This window comes from Ranitomeya imitator, chromosome 1 (genome assembly GCF_032444005.1).
Source record: "Ranitomeya imitator isolate aRanImi1 chromosome 1, aRanImi1.pri, whole genome shotgun sequence".
Lineage (NCBI taxonomy): Eukaryota > Metazoa > Chordata > Amphibia > Anura > Dendrobatidae > Ranitomeya > Ranitomeya imitator.
Genome location: NC_091282.1, coordinates 73,297,226 through 73,314,781, shown reverse-complemented (window position 1 = coordinate 73,314,781; position 17,556 = coordinate 73,297,226). Strand labels below are relative to the sequence as shown.

The window sequence follows — 17,556 nt, the reverse complement described above, 5'->3', positions numbered from 1 at the left end:
CGGCATCAATCGTAAAAAGTTGGTCCGGGGTGACACACTGGCACTGACTGGAGGGGAGTTTTGAGGGGCCAATTTGCGGCCGGACTGAGCCTGTCGCTGATTGGTCGCGGTCTGCTGGCCGCAACCAATCAGCGATGCGGGATTTCCGTTACAGACAAACAGACAGACAGACGGAAGTACCCCTTAGACTAGCAGAGACTTGTGTCACATATGTGGGAACTTGTGCTCTCTGACCTGCTGACTATCCTTGGTGAATTCCACGAAATCTGTCTAATCTACAATCTGTATTGCATTGACACATCTAAGGTTAGCCTATCCATCTCTGCTTTACCCGTCTGAGTTTCTATATGCACAATGTTTTCATAGGTTTTACAGAACCTTGAGCCAGTTCACACTTGTCACTCGTCACCTAGGTACATCATTTCAATACCTGGTGATTTTTGTCCCATGGATAGGAACACCCCCCTCGTACTTGTTGTTCCTCCTTTGCTACAAAACCTACTTTTCTGCATTGTTATTTGATGTTTTATGTATCTTATTAAATAAACTTTCTCGTTTATTCTATTTCTGTGGTTCATGGCTACTCCATTTTTTCTTCTATGCTTACAATTTGTAGGAGTACTTCACTTCTTTGTGTCTTTCTCAACCTTCTATATGGGGAACGGCATTACATTGACAAAGTTTCTCACCCTATAGACTCACAGTGTGCATTTTGGATATTTGGTTAGCAATATAGAGAAAATGCCCAGGTTATACCAGCTGTACATATAACTATTTAGAGAATATGCCCAGGTTATACCAGCTGTACATATATCTATTTAGGGAAGATGCACAAGTTATACCAGCTGTACATATATAACTATATACAGGAGATGCCCAGGTTATACCAGCTGTACATATATAACTATATACAGGAGATACCCAGGTTATACCAGCTGTACATATATAACTATATACAAGAGATGCCCTGGATATACTAGCGTACATATATAATTATATGCAGAAGATGCCCAGGTTATACCAGCTGTACATATATAACTATATCAAGAAGATGGTTATACCAGCTGTACATATATAACAATATACCGGAGATGCCCAGGTTATACCAGCTGTACATATATAACAATATACAGGAGATTCCCAGGTTATACCACCTGTACATATATAACAATATACAGGAGATGCCCAGGTTATACCAGCTGTACATATATAACAATATACAGGAGATTCCCAGGTTATACCAGCTGTACATATATAACAATATACAGGAGATCCTCAGGTTATACCAGCTGTACATATATAACAATATACCGGAGATGCCCAGGTTATACCAGCTGTACATATATAACAATATACAGGAGATGCCCAGGTTATACCAGCTGTACATATGTAACATTATACAGGTTATATACAGAAATTATTTAAACATGGAGTTAACGGCAGGTGCCTGTTTTGCTGTAATACAGTTATGAGGACCGTATTCAGCTCAGGGTTAGGAATGACATTAAATACCTCGCTTGTGTTACTGTAGTCAGTGTGTGGGTTGTCAGGCGCAGCGCGAGACACATACAATGCTCTAGCACAGGATTGTGTGTATTGCTGGAAACAGACTGAGCCCACAAACTTTGGATGAGAAAATGAGGGGGCGAGAAACAGAATGCTGTTCACAGGAAGAACATGGGGTGGAAATAAAGTAATAGTGCTGATAAAGACTTTCTTAAAAGTAAATAAGCAACAATGCTGGAGGCCCACGGTGATGAGAAGGATGCTGGCATTTTGCAAAGATGGAACAGCACAAGAGTGAAAGCAAATGAAAAGAAGAAAGAAGCATGTGTGCCCTTGTGAAAGGGAATGGAAAAAAGGCATAGAGGAGAGTGACCCCTGCTGGTGGAAGGAAGGAAAAAGCAAAAGCCTACAACACCTGGTATTCCCAGGCGGTCTCCCATCCAAGTACTAACCAGGCCCGACCCTGCTTAGCTTCCGAGATCAGACGAGATCGGGCGTGTTCAGGGTGGTGTGGCCGTAGGCAGAGACAGGCCTCTCACTTGCTGCTTTTCTACTTTGCAGTCTGGCTGCCCTGTCCTGTCCAGTGCTCAGCAAGAGGCCCTTTTGTGCTTTCTTTTCTCTTCACTTTTTTGCTGTCTCCCTTAAAGGGTTTGTAGGCAGAACGCCCCGCTCAGAGCCGCTGAGCTCACTGATCGGCTGCCGACGTGACGTCAGCGTCGCAGCTAATGCCACAGACCTAGAGCAGCGCTGAGACCCTCTGGTGGACCCGGGTAGGGTGAGTACAGGGTGGTTTGTTGTTTTCTAATAGCCTGCAAGCTGGGATGAACTTTTATTGAAAGGGAACAACCCCTTTGATTGTCTGCAGCGCGCCACAACTAGGAAGTGCACACTCACACGTAAGCGAATACGCACATACGCTTGCATGTGGCCACACCTATTTGCCCCTGCAGCCTCAGCGCCACCATGCGTCAGACTCTCCTGTTTTTTCTTATTATGATTATTTCTGTGCCTTAGCAGGAAAACACCCCCAATTCCCTCCCGCTCCTTCCCAGCCCTGAATTTGGGTCCTGGGCAGCCATCTGATTGGGTTAGTTACACAAGCTTCTTTGCAGAAAAAGACGTTACTTCTGTCAGCCGGCCTCTAAAAATCATCCCCGGGGCGCCTGCTGAAAATCTGCCCCCTTCACGGTCCGGGATGCTTATAACGCCTTCATTTCCAGAAGGCAGGCTGCAGGGTCAATAAGCACTCCTAGCCACGGCAGGGATCTCAGTGTGAGGCATGCGAGGAGGTGGCAGGGTAGCGTCCTTAGCTGCAGTCTCAGAGGCCTTGTGGGGCTTGAGGCTTCCAGCCTCTAGGTTACATAAGGTCGGTGTCTGGCAAGGCGCCGCTCTATACTAGCCGAGCTGGGCAAGGGGGCAAAATTTCATCAAAACTGTCTACAGCACCTGGTGTTCCGAGGAGGTCTCCCATCCAAGTACTGTCCAAGCCCAGCCCTGCTTTGCTTACGAGATCGGGCATATCCAGGGTGGTGTGGCCAGTAGACGCTCCTTGGCCCATCAACTGGCCAGCCTTCCTCAGTCTCATGTGGTGGTTAGAACTCTGACCATGTGGAGGCAGGCTCCGAAGGGCCCATGCAAAGCCAGGGCTGCCACTATAGGCATTGTTTGTTTTGCAGTGAAACCCCCACTGCAGCAGGGCCTGAGCATCAGGTGTCTTTAAAAATGGCTTGACGCAGGGTCTCCTGCAGGCTAAACCATTCATCTGGGGGGGGACGTGACAGAAAGAGCAAGCAGGAGCCGCAACTTGAGGCGGATCGAGACATCCAGGAGCGAATGAAGGAAGAGGGTGAGATGGTAGCGAGTGACTGTGAGCTGCTCTTCAGGGGGTCGTGTTGCCTGCAAAGGTGTTCTGCTTGCTTCGGCCTGTAAACTGGCCACCAGGTTGCCGGCGGTTGCTTCTAAGCCCGCAGGAGGCGCTGGTCCTGTTGAAAAGAAGCCTAGTATTAAAAGTAAATAAGCAACAATGCTGGAGGCCCACGGTGATGAGAAGGATGCTGGCATTTTGCAAGGATGGAACAGCGCAAGAGTGAAAGCAAATGAAAAGAAGAAAGAAGCATGTGTGCCCTTGTGAATGGGAATGGAAAAAAGGCATAGAGGAGAGTGACCCCTGCTGGTGGAAGGAAGGAAAAAGCAAAAGCCTACAACACCTGGTATTCCCAGGCGGTCTCCCATCCAAGTACTAACCAGGCCCGACCCTGCTTAGCTTCCGAGATCAGACGAGATCGGGCGTGTTCAGGGTGGTGTGGCCGTAGGCAGAGACAGGCCTCTCACTTGCTGCTTTTCTACTTTGCAGTCTGGCTGCCCTGTCCTGTCCAGTGCTCAGCAAGAGGCCCTTTTGTGCTTTCTTTTCTCTTCACTTTTTTGCTGTCTCCCTTAAAGGGTTTGTAGGCAGAACGCCCCGCTCAGAGCCCCTGAGCTCACTGATCGGCTGCCGACGTGACGTCAGCGTCGCAGCTAATGCCACAGACCTAGAGCAGCGCTGAGACCCTCCGGTGGACCCGGGTAGGATGAGTACAGGGTGGTTTGTTGCTTTCTAATAGCCTGCAAGCTGGGATGAACTTTTATTGAAAGGGAATAACCCCTGGTCCTGGGCAGCCATCTGATTGGGTTAGTTACACAAGCTTCTTTGCAGAAAAAGACGTTACTTCTGCCGGCCGGCCTCTAAAAATCATCCCCGGGGCGCCTGCTGAAAATCTGCCCCCTTCACGGTCCGGGATGCTTATAACACCTTCATTTCCAGAAGGCAGGCTGCGGGGTCAATAAGCACTCCTAGCCACGGCAGGGATCTCGGTGTGAGGCGGCGGTGGCGGCAGGGTAGCATCCTTAGCTGCAGTCTCAGAGGCCTTGTGGGGCTTGAGGCTTCCAGCCTCTAGGTTACGTAAGGTCGGTGTCTGGCAAGGCGCCGCTCTATACTAGCCGAGCTGGGCAAGGGGGCAAAATGTCATCAAAACTGTCTACAGCACCTGGTGTTCCCAGGAGGTCTCCCATCCAAGTACTGTCCAAGCCCAGCCCTGCTTTGCTTACGAGATCGGGGGTATCCAGGGTGGTGTGGCCAGTAGACGCTCCTTGGCCCATCGACTGGCCAGCCTTCCTCAGGCTCGCGTGGTGGCGAGAACTCTGACCATGTGGAGGCGGGCTCCGAAGGGCCCATGCAAAGGCTGGGCTGTCACTATAGGCGTTGTTTGTTTTGCAGTGAAACCCCCACCGCAGCAGGGCCTGAGCATCAGGTGTCTTTAAAAATGGCTTGACGCAGGGTCTCCTGCAGGCTAAACCATTCATCTGGGGGGGACGTGACAGAAAGAGCAAGCAGGAGCCGCAACTTGAGGCGGATCGAGACATCCAGGAGTGAATGAAGGAAGAGGGTGAGATGGTTGCGAGTTGATAGCTTAGGCAGTAAGCAAGCCGTTAATTTTGGTTAGGGCAGTTTTGGTGGAATAGTGGGGAGTGGGGACAAGAGATGGTTTGTAGGCTGTCAAAGAGTGAGTTAGGACGAGAGGTGGGATGAAAGTTCAGCAATGGATATGGTGTTAGAGGAGTTTGGAGACCAATGGGAGTAGCGATATCAGACGATAGCTGGATATAGAGGTCGGATCAAGGGATTGTTTCTTAACGATTAAATATAGTTTAGTTATTACATTTTTTCTATTCCCAGAGAACTGCACTGCACATTTTGTTTATTAAAGCCTAAAACTTTAATAGTTTTGCTTGTTTCCCTAAAGAACCTTATCGTCTACATAAAGACTAAGTGATAGTTTGAACCTGTGACCCGTGTAAAGCCTGCGACCACGCCCAGCAGGTCAGGGGCCTAGCAGGTCTGAAACACCCGTCTCCCCCCGTCACCGCCGCATTGAACTATACCAGCATCTATAACACCGATACAGTTCAAAGTAACAGGGCCGGCGTTAGGAGCAGGCAGCTGCCTAGGGTCCCCGATCCCCCAGAGGCCCCCAGATAGCGGCAACACGCAACCGCTATGGAGCCCCTGCCGCAGCCACATTGAACTATACCATTGTCTGCCGGTACAGTTCAAAGCAATGATGGAGGAGAGAGCATCAGCTGACGCTCCCTCTCCCATCATTCACCGCTCTGCCTCTGACACTGCGGGTGTGTACTAGGCTGTGCAGCCGCTGAGACAGGAGCAGGGAGCACAAGGAGAGGTGAGGAGTGTATTTTTTTTTCCTATAACAGTGAGTATCGGACTATGGGGCCATTATCGGGGGGGAGAGATGTGGGCTGTGCTATATACTATGTGGGCTGTGTTATATACTATGCGGGCTGTGCTATATACTATGCGGGCTGTGCTATATACTATGTTAGCTGTGTTATATACTATGAGGGCTGTGTTATATATTATGGAGGTATATTATATTCTATGGGGGAGGCTGTGTTACATACTATGTGACTGTGTTATATACTATTGGGGGTATATTACATTCTATGGGGGAGGCTGTGTTGTATACTATGGGAGTATATTATATTCTCTGGGGGAGGCTGTGTTATATACTATGGGGGCACATTATACATTCTATTCTATTCTATATTGCACAGGACAAAGTATTCTGCAACCAACTCTGATTTTCCAAGTATTAACGGGTCCGGAGCAACCCAAATCAGTAGCGTAATTCACCTCAGAGGACGTGACAGTTTGTTATGGAACAAGGAGAGAAAAGCTAATAAATTGTATATTTTACTCCAAAAAAGTAGACAGTGTTTACAAAGTATAAAAAGGTATTATAAAGAAGACAAATCATATGTGCAATGCAATTACAAATAAAATGGGATTAAAGTTGAAAAAACACTTACATAGCATTCAGATCATTTCATCTCCTAGTTGCCCATGTGCTCAGGAGACACATCAAGATGCATATCACATCTGTATAGCAGCTAAACCCCAGACAAGAAGACACTGAGGACTGCTGTCTCACTAAGTTATCTCACAGCCTAAAACCTGGGCACTCCCCCTTTGGTGACATCACTTAGAGGCTGAAACCTCCCCTTTACTTGGAGGTATGAAATGCCATCTTTACGCCTGTCTCGCTGTATGAACCTCATATAAGAAACACACCAGGATCACGAGGTGCACCATGTTGGGGCGATTCTTTTAAGTGTAAACACGGAGCAATTACCTGAACCGCTTACTGAGAGATCCACACTTTACCCTCGCTGCGTTTAGCTGCTGGCGGTTTCAGTGAGTGATAGATCTACCGATGGACATCCGGAATATATAATTCTTATATCTCTAGCCCAGATCAGTGCCAGTATATATCACTTCAATAGAACAAAGAATCTCAAGGTTGCTACACCAGTTTCAACCAGTGCCATATGGGAGGGGTAATGAGTAGTTTTAGGGAGACTGGTCTGTGTGCAGCATAGAACCATAAAAATTCTTCAGGGAGGGGTGAAATGAGGGGTTTAGGATTCACACACACACAAGCAGCAGGCAGAGTGAAAAGAGGGGTTGGAATGGCCCACAGCATGTCTGTTCTCTGCTCTTGGATGCAAAAGCTCTGTGTGCGCGACAATACACGATCAAATACCTCATGTTCCTGACAACAACCGAAATGCTTCTGTGTGATGTGCAATATATTACCATTTGGGGCCCCATTTTAAACTTTGCCTAGGGTCCCACTTTGCCTAAAACCAGCCCTGCAAAGCAATGATGGAGGAGAGAGTGCCAGCTGACGCTCCCTCTCCCATCATTCCCCTCCACCTCTGACACTGCAGGTGCGTGATGACATAACTTCATCGCACACCAGCTGTGTGCAGGGACCAGGCAGTGCAGCATCTGCACAGGTGATGGCGGCTGCCATATTGGCGGAGACTGTGGTGGCTGCTGGGACCAGGCAGCTCCAGAGCTGGCAGGGGGCGCATGGACCGAGCCGCCCAGGAGGGGGATGCTGCAGCAGCTCAGCTATGTGGAGGATCTGGGGATGAATATGGAGGTGTACGGAACCAGCGGCAGTGAGGTGTGTCTGCTGCCCATGTGTCACCGTCCTGTGACACCAGCCCCGTTTCCTCCCTGCTCTCCCGTGCCCCATGTCCTTGTAGGTCCCCAGGTTGAGGTCATTGTGCTCCTCCAGGCCCCTGTACATGCCTTGTCCCTCCTCCCCTGGTTCCTCAATGCTCCCCATCTCACATGCCCTGAGTCCTCCTGCACCCCCATGCATTCCCTGCCCTTTTTCCCCGTGTGACTCGCCTTTCCTGGTCTCATGTCTCCCCTGTCCCCTTTCTCACCGTGTGTTCCCCATCTACCCTGTCCTCGTAATTCCTGTGCCCCCTTCTTCCATGCTCCCAAGTCTTTCCCCCGTCTTCTCCTGTCCCCTTGCAGCCCTGTGCTGTTGTGATAGGCAATTCAGTATCACAATGGACATAGCGGTCAGAGCACATACAGTGATCTGACAATAACCCAAAATAATAGAACGAGCTCTGAGACGTGGGAACTCTGCAGACCACAATCCCTAATCCTCTCCAAACAACACTAGAGGCAGCCGTGGATTGCGCCTAACTCTGCCTATGCAACTCGGCACAGCCTGAGAAACTAACTAGCCTGAAGATAGAAAATAAGCCTTCCTTGCCTCAGAGAAATACCCCAAAGGAAAAGGCAGCCCCCCACATATAATGACTGTGAGTTAAGATGGAAAGACAAACGTAGGGATGAAACAGATTCAGCAAAGTGAGGCCCGACTTTCTTAACAGAGCGAGGATAGGAAAGATAACTTTGCGGTCTACACAAAACCCTAAAGAAAACCATGCAAAGGGGGCAAAAAGACCCTCCGTACCGAACTAACGGCACGGAGGTACACCCTTTGCGTCCCAGAGCTTCCAGCAAAACAATTAGACAAGCTGGACAGAAAAAATAGCAAACAAATAGCAAAGAAGAACTTAGCTATGCAGAGCAGCAGGCCACAGGAATGATCCAGGGAAAAACAAGTCCTACACTGGAACATTGACAGGAAGCATGGATCAAAGCATTAGGTGGAGTTAAGTAGAGAAGCACCTAACGACCTCACCAGATCACCTGAGGGAGGAAACTCAGAAGCCGCAGTACCACTTTCCTCCACAAACGGAAGCTCCCAGAGAGAATCAGCCGAAGTACCATTTGTGACCACAGGAGGGAGCTCTGCCACAGAATTCACAACCGTACCCCCCCCTTGAGGAGGGGTCACCGAACCCTCACCAGAGCCCCCAGGCCGACCAGGATGAGCCACATGAAAGGCACGAACAAGATCGGGAGCATGGACATCAGAGGCAAAAACCCAGGAATTATCTTCCTGAGCATACCCCTTCCATTTAACCAGATACTGGAGTTTCCGTCTCGAAACACGAGAATCCAAAATCTTCTCCACAATATACTCCAATTCCCCCTCCACCAAAACCGGGGCAGGAGGGTCAACAGATGGAACCATAGGTGCCACGTATCTCCACAACAATGACCTATGGAATACGTTATGTATGGAAAAAGAATCTGGGAGGGTCAGACGAAAAGACACAGGATTAAGAACCTCAGAAATCCTATACGGACCAATGAAACGAGGTTTAAACTTAGGAGAGGAAACCTTCATAGGAATATGACGAGAAGATAACCAAAGCAGATCCCCAACACGAAGTCGGGGACCCACACGGCGTCTGCAATTAGCGAAACGTTGAGCCTTCTCCTGGGACAAGGTCAAATTGTCCACTACATGAGTCCAAATCTGCTGCAACCTGTCCACCACAGTATCCACACCAGGACAGTCCGAAGACTCAACCTGTCCTGAAGAGAAACGAGGATGGAACCCAGAATTGCAGAAAAATGGCGAAACCAAGGTAGCCGAGCTGGCCCGATTATTAAGGGCGAACTCAGCCAAAGGCAAAAAGGACACCCAGTCATCCTGATCGGCAGAAACAAAGCATCTCAGATAGGTTTCCAAGGTCTGATTGGTTCGTTCGGTCTGGCCATTAGTCTGAGGATGGAAAGCCGAGGAAAAAGACAAGTCAATGCCCATCCTACCACAAAAGGCTCGCCAAAACCTCGAAACAAACTGGGAACCTCTGTCAGAAACGATATTCTCTGGAATGCCATGCAAACGAACCACATGCTGGAAGAACAATGGCACCAAATCAGAGGAGGAAGGCAATTTAGACAAGGGTACCAGATGGACCATCTTAGAAAAGCGATCACAGACCACCCAAATGACTGACATCTTTTGAGAAACGGGAAGATCTGAAATAAAATCCATAGAGATATGTGTCCAAGGCCTCTTCGGGACCGGCAAGGGCAAAAGCAACCCACTGGCACGAGAACAGCAGGGCTTAGCCCGAGCACAAATCCCACAGGACTGCACAAAAGTACGCACATCCCGTGACAGAGATGGCCACCAAAAGGATCTAGCCACTAACTCTCTGGTACCAAAGATTCCAGGATGACCAGCCAACACCGAACAATGAACCTCAGAGATAACTTTATTCGTCCACCTATCAGGGACAAACAGTTTCTCCGCTGGACAACGATCAGGTTTATTAGCCTGAAATTTTTGCAGCACCCGCCGCAAATCAGGGGAGATGGCAGACACAATTACTCCTTCCTTGAGGATACCCGCCGGCTCAGATAAACCCGGAGAGTCGGGCACAAAACTCCTAGACAGAGCATCTGCCTTCACATTTTTAGAGCCCGGAAGGTACGAAATCACAAAGTCAAAACGGGCAAAAAACAGCGACCAACGAGGCTGTCTAGGATTCAAACGCTTAGCAGACTCGAGATAAGTCAAGTTCTTATGATCAGTCAATACCACCACGCGATGCTTAGCTCCTTCAAGCCAATGACGCCACTCCTCGAATGCCCACTTCATGGCCAGCAACTCTCGGTTGCCCACATCATAATTTCGCTCAGCAGGCGAAAACTTCCTGGAAAAAAAAGCGCATGGTTTCATCGCTGAGCAATCAGAACCTCTCTGCGACAAAACAGCCCCTGCTCCAATCTCAGAAGCATCAACCTCGACCTGTAACGGAAGAGAAACATCTGGTTGACACAACACAGGGGCAGAAGAAAAATGACGCTTCAACTCTTGAAAAGCTTCCACAGCAGCAGAAGACCAATTGACCAAATCAGCACCCTTCTTGGTCAAATCGGTCAATGGTTTGGCAATACTAGAAAAATTGCAGATGAAGCGACGATAAAAATTAGCAAAGCCCAGGAACTTTTGCGGACTTTTCAGAGATGTCGGCTGAGTCCAATCATGGATGGCCTGGACCTTAACAGGATCCATCTCGATAGTAGAAGGGGAAAAGATGAACCCCAAAAATGAAACCTTCTGCACACCAAAGAGACACTTTGATCCCTTCACAAACAAAGAATTAGCACGCAGGACCTGAAAAACCGTTCTGACCTGCTTCACATGAGACTCCCAATCATCCGAGAAGATCAAAATGTCATCCAAGTACACAATCAGGAATTTATCCAAGTACTCTCGGAAGATGTCATGCATAAAGGACTGAAACACTGATGGAGCATTGGCAAGTCCGAATGGCATCACTAGATACTCAAAATGACCCTCAGGCGTATTAAATGCAGTTTTCCATTCATCGCCTCGCCTGATTCGCACCAGATTATACGCACCATGAAGATCTATCTTGGTGAACTAGCCCCCTTAATCCGAGCAAACAAATCAGATAACAATGGCAAGGGGTACTGAAATTTAACAGTGATCTTATTAAGAAGGCGGTAATCTATACAAGGTCTCAGCGAACCATCCTTCTTGGCTACAAAAAAAACCCCTGCTCCTAATGGCGACGATGACGGGCGAATATGCCCCTTCTCCAGGGATTCCTTCACATAACTGCGCATAGCGGTGTGCTCAGGCACGGATAAATTAAACAGTCGACCTTTTGGGAATTTACTACCAGGAATCAAATTGATAGCACAATCACAATCCCTATGCGGAGGTAGAGTATCGGACTTGGGCTCATCAAATACATCCCGGTAATCAGACAAGAACTCTGGAACCTCAGAAGGGGTGGATGACGAAATTGACAGAAATGGAACATCACCATGTACCCCCTGACAACCCCAGCTGGACACCGACATGGATTTCCAATCCAATACTGGATTATGGGCTTGTAGCCATGGCAACCCCAACACGACCACATCATGCAGATTATGCAACACCAGAAAGCGAATAACCTCCTGATGTGCAGGAGCCATGCACATGGTCAGCTGGGTCCAGTATTGAGGCTTATTCTTGGCCAAAGGCGTAGCATCAATTCCTCTCAATGGAATAGGACACTGCAAGGGCTCCAAGACAAACCCACAACGCCTAGCATACTCCAAGTCCATCAAATTCAGAGCAGCGCCTGAGTCCACAAATGCCATGACAGAATACGATGACAAAGAGCAGATCAAGGTAACGGACAGAAGGAACTTTGACTGTACCGTACCAATGGTGGCAGACCTAGCGAACCGCTTAGTGCGCTTAGGACAATCAGAGATAGCATGAGTGGAATCACCACAGTAGAAACACAGCCCATTCAGACGTCTGTGTTCTTGCCGTTCAACTCTGGTCATAGTCCTATCGCACTGCATAGGCTCAGGTTTAATCTCAGGTAATACCGCCAAATGGTGCACAGATTTACGCTCACGCAAGCGTCGACCGATCTGAATGGCCAAAGACATAGACTCATTCAAACCAGCAGGCATAGGAAATCCCACCATGACATCCTTAAGGGCTTCAGAGAGACCCTTTCTGAATATAGCTGCCAGCGCAGATTCATTCCATTGAGTGAGCACGGACCACTTTCTAAATTTCTGGCAATATACCTCTATCTCATCTCATGAAGACAGACCTTTAATGTCCATTGCTACACCTGTGTCCTGAACCACCCAAATGTCTAGGGGAAAAAAAAGGCAAAACACAGTGCAAAGAAAAAAAAAATGGTCTCAGAACTTCTTTTTTCCCTCTATTGAGAATCATTAGCACTTTTGGCTTCCTGTACTGTTGTGATAGGCAATTCAGTATCACAATGGACATAGCGGTCAGAGCACATACAGTGATCTGACAATAACCCAAAATAATAGAACGAGCTCTGAGACGTGGGAACTCTGCAGACCGCAATCCCTAATCCTCTCCAAACAACACTAGAGGCAGCCGTGGATTGCGCCTAACTCTGCCTATGCAACTCGGCACAGCCTGAGAAACTAACTAGCCTGAAGATAGAAAATAAGCCTACCTTGCCTCAGAGAAATACCCCAAAGGAAAAGGCAGCCCCCCACATATAATGACTGTGAGTTAAGATGGAAAGACAAACGTAGGGATGAAACAGATTCAGCAAAGTGAGGCCCGACTTTCTTAACAGAGCGAGGATAGGAAAGATAACTTTGCGGTCTACACAAAACCCTAAAGAAAACCACGCAAAGGGGGCAAAAAGACCCTCCGTACCGAACTAACGGCACGGAGGTACACCCTTTGCGTCCCAGAGCTTCCAGCAAAACAATTAGACAAGCTGGACAGAAAAAATAGCAAACAAATAGCAAAGAAGAACTTAGCTATGCAGAGCAGCAGGCCACAGGAATGATCCAGGGAAAAACAAGTCCTACACTGGAACATTGACAGGAAGCATGGATCAAAGCATTAGGTGGAGTTAAGTAGAGAAGCACCTAACGACCTCACCAGATCACCTGAGGGAGGAAACTCAGAAGCCGCAGTACCACTTTCCTCCACAAACGGAAGCTCCCAGAGAGAATCAGCCGAAGTACCATTTGTGACCACAGGAGGGAGCTCTGCCACAGAATTCACAACACTGTGCGTCCTCATCTACTCTGCCCTCGGAGTCCCCTTGTGTCCTCTTGTGCCTTTCTCCCTTGCCCCCGAGTCCCCATGTGTCCCCTTGTGCCCTTCTCCCCTTCCGCCTATTCCCCATGAGTCCCCTTGTGCTTGTGTCCCTTGTCCCCTTGTGTCAGTCTCCCTTGCTCACTAGTCCCTGTGTGTCCCCTTGTACCTGTCTCCCTTGTGCTTGTATCCCTTGTCTGTGTGTGTCCCCTTGTGTCAGTCTCCCTTGCCCACTAGTCTCTGTGCGTCTCCTTGTGCCTGTCTCCCTTGTCCCCTTGTGCTTGTGTCCCTTGTCCCCGTGTGTCCACTTGTCAGTCTCCCTTGCCCACTAGTCCCCTTGTGTCAGTCTCCCTTGCCCACTAGTCCCCGCGTGTCACCTTGTGTCAGTCTCCCTTGTCCCCTTGTGTCAGTCTCCCTTGTCCACTAGTCCCCTTTTCCCCTGCCTCCTACCCCTGTGTGTCCCCTTGTGCCTGTCTTCCTTGCTCCCTAGCCCCCCTTTCTCACTCTTGTGCCTGTCTCCCCTAGCCCCCTTGTGTCACCCTTGTGCCTGTCTCCCCTAGCCCCCTTGTGTCCTTCTCCCCTGCCCCCTAGTCACTATTTGCCCGTGTCTTTCTCACTGCCCCTGCATGGAGGGGCTGCATTATACTATGAGGGGGCTGCATTATATTCTATGTGGGACTGCACTATACTTTTGGGGGTGGCTGCATTATACTCTGTGGGGTAACTGCATTATACTTTGTGGGGTGGCTGCATTACACTATGTGGGGTGGCTGTATTATACTATATGAGGGTTGCATTATACTGTATCGAGGACTATAGGGAATACATTATACTATATATATATATATATATATATATATATATATATATAACTCTGGGGTGCATTATACTATGGGAAGTGAATTGTACGACATCGATGACAATGGCAGTGCATTATACTATATGGAGGACTATGATGGGTGCATTATACTTTATGAAGCACTATGAGCAGTGTATTATACTATATGGAGGACTGAGGAGTGTATTATATATGTCACGATTCACACCGTGACTGTCACCCCTATGTCACGGATCGGGGTGACCTTAAGCCAACAGATGTCTATCACATGTGCAGGAGGCTTATCTTAGTTATCCCTCCACTGCTACACTGTGATGAAAACACACACAAGGCTATTGACCTTTTAGTTTACCGCAGGGGCTTATTTTAGTTATCCCACCGCTCTGCAATATAACACGAACTGCAGGGATTTATGTATATCCTGTTTTACAGTTCCGCTTGAAAACTTGCAGCTCTCTGGCGTGCCCCCCCCCCCCCAGGTCAGATTAGGTACTGCACCTAGGGTAATTAGTCACCAGAAAGGTGGCCTACTATGCAGTGGCGTAACTACAAAGTTAGGGGCCCCGGTGCGAACTTCCAAATGGGGCCCCCCCCCTGCAGCCCTGCCATACAACTCAATGTAACCCCCATAGAATAATGACCACAAATGATGCTCCATACTGTATAACGGCCACACATGATGCTCAATACTGTATAATGACCCCCCTCCTGTATGCATGGCTCATCTCCCTCCTATCCCATATACATAGCTCATATTACCCCTCCTGCATGCATGACTCATATCTCCCCATGTATGCATGGCTCATATTCCCCCCCTGTATGCATGGCTTATATTCCCCCCTGTATGCATGGCTCATATTCCCCCCCCCCTGTATGCATGGCTTATATTCCCCCCTGCATGGCTTATATCCCCCCCTGCATGGCTCATATTCCCCCCTGCATGGCTCATATTCCCCCCTGCATGGCTCATATTCCCCCCTGCATGGCTCATATCCCCCCCTGCATGGCTCATATCCCCCCCTGCATGGCTCATATCCCCCCCTGCATGGCTCATATTCCCCCCTGCATGGCTCATATTCCCCCCTGCATGGCTCATATTCCCCCCTGCATGGCTCATATTCCCCCCTGCATGGCTCATATCCCCCCCTGCATGGCTCATATTCCCCCCTGCATGGCTCATATTCCCCCCTGCATGGCTTATATTCCCCCCTGCATGGCTTATATTTCCCCCTGCATGGCTCATATCCCCCCCTGCATGGCTCATATCCCCCCCTGCATGGCTTATATTCCCCCCTGCATGGCTCATATCCCCCCTGCATGGCTCATATTCCCCCCTGCATGGCTCATATCCCCCCCTGCATGGCTTATATTCCCCCCTGCATGGCTCATATCCCCCCCTGCATGGCTCATATTCCCCCCTGCATGGCTCATATTCCCCCCTGCATGGCTCATATTCCCCCCTGCATGGCTCATATTCCCCCCTGCATGGCTTATATTCCCCCCTGCATGGCTCATATCGCCCCCTGCATGGCTCATATTCCCCCCTGCATGGCTCATATCCCCCCCTGCATGGCTTATATTCCCCCCTGCATGGCTTATATTCCCCCCTGTATGCAGGCTTATCTCTCCGCTCCTGCTCGGCGCGCCGGCTTATGTCCTCCTTCATCCCCCGTCCCCCCGGCCCTCATACTCACCTGTCCCACTGCACGGCCGTGCCGACATCCCTCGCGCTCTGTCCCGACTCCAGGCGGCGGCGCCGGCGCAGCACCTTCTTCCTGCTTGAGCGGTCATGTGACACCGTTCATTAAGATCATGAATATGCGCATATTCATGATCTTAATGAGCGGTGTCACATGACCGCTCAAGCAGGAACGAGCTGCAGTGCAGACGCCGAGACCATCGCTGGAGCAGGGTGAGTATTCAAGGCGGCGGCGGGGCGGGGCGGGGCGGGGGGGGGTCACTGCCAGTCCGAGCCTGCCTGCCGGGCCCGGGCCCCTGACCTGCTGGGCCCGGTCGCACTGGCGACTGCTGCGACCGCGGTAGTTACGCCACTGCTACTATGTACTAGCTATTGTGCACACTGCAGCGAGGCGATATAACTACTTCCACTCAGGCAGGAACAATAATTATCAACGCCGCCGTCGCTACAACGACTCCCAAAGGCACAGAACAAGGTATGCTGCCACCAGCTTCGATTAAACGGGTCCGAAGCTAACCCAAAACAGTAGCGTAATTCCCTTCAGAAGACTTAGGGTACGCTTTAGAGCAGGAAGAACCAAACTAGTAATTTAGATGTTTTACTCCGAAGATAAGGCAGTGTTTATAAAAAGGTATATAAATATGTTACAATATGAGACAATTGAAAATATGTACACAGGTAATTATACAAATAACAGGGATTAAAGAAGAAAGGTAAAACTCACATGTTCTCCGATACTTTCAGGTAAAACCATGCTGGCAGGCAGAGCCCAGATGTCCCAGTGCATAGTACAGCTCCTCAGGCAAAAACTCAAGGCTGGGTTAAGTGTAGAGGCTTATATACTGCAGCCTCGGGACATCACTAAAGGGCTGGTTAATGATATTCACTGAGGTCAGAGATATTTATGTTCTCAGACCTTGGAGACAAAAGACATTCCTGACTGAGAAGGGAGGGACAACAGGTGGCTTTGCAGGATTGGTCACCTGCAGTTTAAAGCCACACCCTGCTCACACACTAGCTTCAAGTTACCCACTGTCTGCCATATGGCTGGTTTGTTGTATTCAGGGGAGGGGGAGATGGAGAGGGGGGGGGTCACAGTTGCCATGTGCTTTCAGGACCATGGTCAGAAATGCAAAAATCCCTCAGCTATGGTTTTTACATGTCACGATAATCCTCACACTTATATTATACATTATCCTCACATATACTATATGGAGGACCAGGGCCGTATTTGCCACTAGGCACGCCAGGGCACGTGCCTAGGGCGGCGACATTGCGGGGGGCGGCACCTGAGAAAGGTGTTTTTTTTTTGTTTTTTTTTTATAAGTCCTGGGTCAAAAACACGATCGACGGCCCCGCCCCCCCGCCTCCGAGTCCCCCCCACCTCCAAGTCTCCGAGTCCCCCCGCCTCCGAGTACCACCCACCCTCCTTGAAGACGATACTCACCTGCTCCAGCGATGCCTGGTCTCAGCGTCTGTAGCACGTCCTGAGTGAGCGGTCATGTGGTACCGCTAATTAAGGTCATGAATATGTGCATATTCATGACCTTAATTAGCGGTACCACATGACCGCTCACTCAGGAAGAAGGCGCTGCGGCGGGACAGAGCCGGAGGGATGTCGGCGCGGCGTGTGGGACAGGCAGCTGATAGGT

At 49.4% G+C, this 17,556-nt stretch overlaps 2 non-coding genes and 2 pseudogenes across 2 annotated transcripts; all 4 read right to left on the bottom strand.

The window, feature by feature from the left end:
• Positions 1-1,909: 1,909 nt before the first annotated feature.
• On the bottom strand, positions 1,910-2,028 carry LOC138659577 (5S ribosomal RNA). Its single transcript, XR_011317498.1, has one exon. It is a non-coding gene; the product is annotated as a 5S ribosomal RNA (ribosomal RNA).
• A 912-nt stretch (positions 2,029-2,940) lies between these two features.
• LOC138659215 (5S ribosomal RNA) lies at positions 2,941-3,050 on the bottom strand (annotated as a pseudogene).
• Positions 3,051-3,701: 651 nt separating this feature from the next.
• On the bottom strand, positions 3,702-3,820 carry LOC138658408 (5S ribosomal RNA). Its single transcript, XR_011317492.1, has one exon. It is a non-coding gene; the product is annotated as a 5S ribosomal RNA (ribosomal RNA).
• A 697-nt stretch (positions 3,821-4,517) lies between these two features.
• Positions 4,518-4,627, bottom strand: LOC138659674 (5S ribosomal RNA; annotated as a pseudogene).
• Positions 4,628-17,556: the final 12,929 nt, after the last annotated feature.